Raw genomic sequence first — 5,673 nt, 5'->3', positions numbered from 1 at the left:
ATAGCTTCTTGGTTCATGGTAGAACTTTGTGAGTACTTACACTCCTCTGTGCTGGGACGTTTGTCTGGCCTGAGCCTGTGCAGCTTTTGTGCATGCTGGCACAGTCTGTGTGAGTCCATATGTGCATTGTTCCTGCTGTATCTAGAAAATGCATTCTCCTTGGAGTCTTTCACCACCTCTGGCTCTTACACTCTTCCTGCCTCTTCTTCCGCACTGGTCTCTGAGCCTTGAGAGAAAGGTTTGATGAAGGCTTCCAACTTAGAAGTTAGGGCCCCTAAAGTCTTTCTCTCCGCACTGTGTCCAGTTGTGGGTCTCTGTGCTCATTCCCATCTACTGCAAGAAGAAACTTCAGTGACGACGCTTGAACAATGGACTGATCTATGGATATAGAAATATGTCATTAGGAGCCATTTTACTGCTGTGTTCAATTAGCCAAATAATAGGTGTTTCCCAGGGCCATAACCTATCAAAAGACTCCATTTTCTATTAGACTATTAACATAAGTTATTGTGCATGAACATAGTGATATTCATTTGTTGAGATACAATTTGAAGAAATACAGCAAACTTTTACTGAGAGGTAACTATATGCTAGGAATTTTTACAGATATGTATCTGCCTCTGCCTCTCAAGTGCTAGCTAAGATTGAAAGCATGTACCACCATGCATGGTGGGAAAGGTATGTTTTTAAAATTGCTTTTTTATATACTTAATTTTTCTGTCTTTGATTCTCTAGATATTAGCATGCGCCACGATTCTTTTTAGTGGCAAACAATAAGCAATGGGGAAAATTCATAGATTGTCAAATGCCAGTAGATCATGAGAAATGGGCTGTTGTGGAGATGTGACTTCCTGGCAATGAACCAGTATCAGGGAAGTAAGTTGAGTTGTATTTTTAAAGGGTCCTAACTTACAGGTGGATGGCAGAGAGCAGAGGAAGTCTGTGTGGGGAGTGACATTGTGCCCTTTCTTCAGAAAACTATCAATTCAGGAAAGTTATACACTTGATCTCATTTCTTTCTTTTTTTTTTAAATTGGATATTCTCTGCATTTACATTTCAGATGTTATCCCCTTTCCCCATTCCCATCTCCCTTCCCCCTCCCATTCCCTCCATGAAGGTCTCCCAACCACCATCTTCCACCTCAGCACATTGGCATTCCCCTATACTCGGAAAACAAGCCTTCGCTGGATCAAAGTCCTCTCCTCCCACTGATGTCAGACAATGCCATCCTCTGCTGCAAGTGCAACTGGAGCCATGTGAACTCATTGGATGGTGTTTCAGTTCCTGGGAGCTGTGGTGGGTTTGGTTAGTTGATCATTTTGTTCTTCCTATGGAGTTGCAGACCCTTTCAGCTACTTCAGTCCTTTCTCTAGCTTTTTCACTGGGGTCCTCCTGTTCAGGTTATCTGCAAGCATCCTCCGCTGTATCAGTATGACTCTGGAAGAGCTTCCGAGGAGGCATCCATATCAGGTTCTTGCCAGTAAACGCTTCCTGTCGTCAGTAATAGTGCGTGGGTTTAGTTTGACCTCATTTCCTATGGAAAACAGTGAAACTGCACTGGTCTGTAGACTGGCTTATGAGAAGACGCACCTTGGCTGGTGAATACATATTGAGACACTGGGCACCCCTTGAGGACTTAATGCCAGCATTCATAACACCCGCTAAGTTCCCCCTATTAAAAGAACAAATCCAAGGATGCTTACTTGCCTATAGGGAAGGATCTTGACTTGCAAGTGCTAAGAAGCTGGACCTTCTGAGTCAATACCATAACATGCACAGGAATAGGAAGCCTTCCAGTGACTCTGTGGGCACTCGGCATTGTATGGTCATAGCTCTGTCTCCTATTTAAATCTGCAGTCTTTGTATGCATGCCATCACATGAGAGTCGTCCTGTAAGGGCCATCATGGACAAGCTGACATGTAACATAGCTGGGAAAGTTATAGAACAGCCTGGTGTGAGGCAGAGGGGAGTCTATAGATGATCACAAGAGGAGAAACAATCTGAGGGAGGCAATGTCTTATCAAGTGCTTTTTGATCCACCCCCACCCTTCTGTGCAGGATAGAGAAAAATGTGGAGGTGACGTTGATTATTTGGAAGTAAGAAGGCTGAACAAAAATAAGTAAGGTTCATATCAGCTCAGCCTTTAAGAGCTCGGATCAGTGCCCGAATGAGACATAGGTTTCTATTTCTATACTATCAGTTAACTTTGTAACAGGTCCCTCAACCTTAGCACGACTGAGTCCATGATGGAAATCCCATTCAGGTCATAAAACTCAGCATGTAGACAGCCTCGCCAGCCAAAATGAAAACAAAGACCTAATCCATCAGAGCCCATCGTTTTTTAGGAAACCTCTCAATGTACTGACCTTGCCTTTTGAATTCTTTCGTTCCACTTCCAGCTAACTGTTCTTGTCAGTGGTAGAAAGTCAGTCTGGAATGTGGCTTTTATGTTTAAAAGCTCACCCTAAAAGCAGCCTTGATTCTTTGTGCTGTGACGGGCTCCCTGAATCCCTTGGGAGGCAGCATAGTAAACACTGCTTCTGTGCTCCAGGTGCCTAAGGGCTTTTGTCACAGTGATGCCAAAGCCAGGGTGGTGGTGGGTGGAAGAGAGCTGCAAAGAGGGGGGCTGTCGAAGAGCCAAAGTCGGAGCCAAAGACCAAGAAGAGTAAGGGGGCAGCAAAGAAAACTGAGAAGGAGGCTGCAGGAGAGGGCCCTGTCCTGTACGAGGCTCCTCCAGATCAGAAAACCTCACCCAGTAGCAAATCTGCCACACTCAAGATATCTCCTGGAATGTGGATGGGTTTCGAGCCTGGATTAAAAAGAAAGGGTTGGATGGGCTAAAGAAAGAAGCACCAGCAATCTTGTGCCTCCAAGAGACCAAATTCTCAGAGAACAAACTCCCGGCTGAACTCCAAGAGCTGGCCAGCTCCATCAGACAAAGAAGGACGCAGCAGTGTGGGCCTACTTTCCCGCCAGTGCTCACTCAAAGTCTCTTATGGCATTGGTGAGAAAGAATCTGATCAAGAAGGCCGGGTGATTGTAGCTGAACAAGGAGGCAGGGGTCTTGTAAGACCGGCATACAGACAGCGTTGGGATGAAGCTTTTCAAAAGTTTCGAAAGGACTTGGCTTCCTGAAAACCCTCTTGTGTTATGTGAGGGTCTCAATGTGGCTCATAAAGAAACTGATCTTCGTAACCCCCAAGGAAACAAAAAGAATGCTGGTTTTATTCCCCAGAGCGCTAAGGCTTTGGGGAATTGCTACAGGCTGTACCACTGGCGGACAGCTTCCGGCATCTCTACCCCGACACTGCCTACGCTGACTTTCTGGACTTACACAAAGAGAGCCCGCTCTAAGTATGTTGGTTGGTGCCTTGATTCCTTTTTGCTGTCCCAGTATCTTTTACCTGCATTATGTGACAGCAAGATCCGGTCCAAGGCTCTTGGCAGTGACCACTGCCCCATCACCCTTTACCTAGCGCTGTGACACCCTCCTCAAGTAGCTTTATCCCTGGGAAATAACCTCCTCTCCCCCAGAGTAGTCCCGAGTGTGATACAAGGTCCTACTTTCAACTTCATAACAACAACAACAACAACCAAAGCTTACCCTAAGAACGATCCCAGCGCTCCATTAGGATCCTGAACACCAGCTGCCTAATAAAGACTTTGTATTGGCTTACACCCATGTTTGGGCAGTCTTTCCTGGTGGATAGCCCACAACACCGCCATGTAAAAGGTAAACTCTACTCACTGGTGACCCACGTTCACTTATGTGATTCCCTTATATGATTTGTTCTAACATGCCAATGCACACCCACACTGTTTCTTTCCTCCCCCTTCAAAAGCTTCCATGTGAGAACACTATTTGAAATCGTTTAAGACTCTATGAGATTGAAAAAAAACTCAGCGGTTAGATTCATTTGCTGTTGAGTTGGGCATTTTGTAGATTAGCCAAGAGTTTAAGACATAAGGAGCGTTTGGAGCTGGTCTTAGTCGATAAGGCATGGCATACAGGTACACATTGTCCTTTTTCTCTTCAAAACAAAATGTGTGAGCTCTGGCCTCAGATGTAGGCTCAGCTACAAGTGAGTCTTTTCATCCTCTTTCCAGATGTGATATTTAAAGGAGATAGTCTCAATGCTTTTCCCAATCACTGGTCAAGTTAGACCACCAGGTAGCTAACACATCTTATTTATGTCTGACTCATGTTCCATTATACAGTAGCATAACTTCAAGATTTGTCACTAACGCATGGTAAAAGCAGTAAGGAAATCTCCCCATTTGGAGAATTTGTCCCTTAATCTACTAGGTATTCTATTATATAAACAGTCTGGCTGTGAACATTATTTCAAGATTTATTGTCTAAAAGTATATTGTAACCCCAAGGAGATTGTTTCCTTGTTCAGATAATTTAAATCAAGTGTCTCACATCATCGTCCAACAGAGACTCAGCCCAAATTTGTTGATTATCTATAATAGCATCATATTCTTTATATTAGTATAATTTATTTGCTACTTATAATTTTGAATTTCTTCCTCTAACATTTTATTAAGCGTGTCGTAGTAGACTTTGTAGACTGTCACTGCAAATCCTCATTATTATCTGTGATGGTTGATCTTTATTGTCAGCCTTACTGGATTTGGATTCATCTAGATGAGTTAGGTGTGTGTGTGTGTGTGTGTCTGTGTGTGTGTGTGTTTGTGTGTGTGTGTTTTTGTAGGCTAGTGGACAATTGTCAGAGCTGGCTTTCTTCTATCATGTGGGTCCTAGGATTATAATCAGGTCGTCATCTTTGGCTGCAGACACTTTACCTACTTAGCCATCCTGCCAGTCCCACCCCCTGTCCATTTCCAGAGAAGGCAGACTAAGAGAATCAGGAAGAGAAAGGTAGCCAGAACTCTCTGTATCACGAGCACTCATAAATCATTCTTCCTTGAAGTTATTGGGATTTTGGTCACAGTGCTGGAACAAAGGTAACAACAGATTATTCTAACCATTTTTTTTGGATATATAAATAAATTTGGTGAACAAAACTATTGCTAACATCAATGTGTTATGGAGGCACACAACATAGTCCCGTTGGAATACCTTAATTTTTATATACTTGAACAAAAAAGTTAATTATTTTGGTACACATTTTGAAACTCGTGCGATTTGTAACTTTTTTAAAATTACTGAACTAAATAAAGAAATATGAATAGAAAACATGGCAGGAATTTACCCCGTCCACTGTCCTACACATATGATGTGTTACATTCCTTATTTTTCATTTCATTTCTTTCTGATAGTTTTCAAATATAATTGAGACATTATATTTTCTGTTTGTCTCCTTTTTATAAAATGGATGCATCTGGTCCTAATACTTAGTTCAAGAGTGACTATTTTTCACTTCAAAGCACTATTTAATCTGCTTTTATTATGAGATGAGTAAAATTTCCCAGGCAGTGTATTTATTAAGGGACTTAATGTGCTTCATTGACTGCTGGAATGAGATTTGATAGTTAATTTATTCCTTTGAGGAATTGCTTGTGTCCAGCCATTGGAGTTCACACTAAAATGCCCCTCTAGGAAAGAATGTGGAATGACTTTGTGCTATTTGGATTTGCAGAGCCGATGTTTCAATTAGAGCAGAAAGTGTTCCATGAGCAGAGGCTGTTTGCAAGCTATCTGGT

The 5,673-nt window shown here is 42.6% G+C and overlaps 1 pseudogene across 1 annotated transcript in view; it reads left to right on the top strand.

Moving 5' to 3' along the window:
* LOC308420913 (DNA repair nuclease/redox regulator APEX1-like) overlaps positions 1-3,487 on the top strand; it is a 31,159-nt pseudogene extending 27,672 nt beyond the window's left edge. The window contains exon 2 of the transcript in view: positions 2,589-3,487. The product of the transcript in view is annotated as a DNA repair nuclease/redox regulator APEX1-like (transcript). The remainder of the gene's footprint in view (positions 1-2,588) is intronic.
* Positions 3,488-5,673: the final 2,186 nt, after the last annotated feature.

This window comes from Micromys minutus, assembly GCF_963924665.1.
Source record: "Micromys minutus genome assembly, chromosome: 5".
NCBI classification, from domain to species: Eukaryota; Metazoa; Chordata; class Mammalia; order Rodentia; family Muridae; genus Micromys; species Micromys minutus.
Note: the sequence above shows the minus strand (reverse complement) of the source record. Positions and strands in the feature narration are given on the sequence as shown.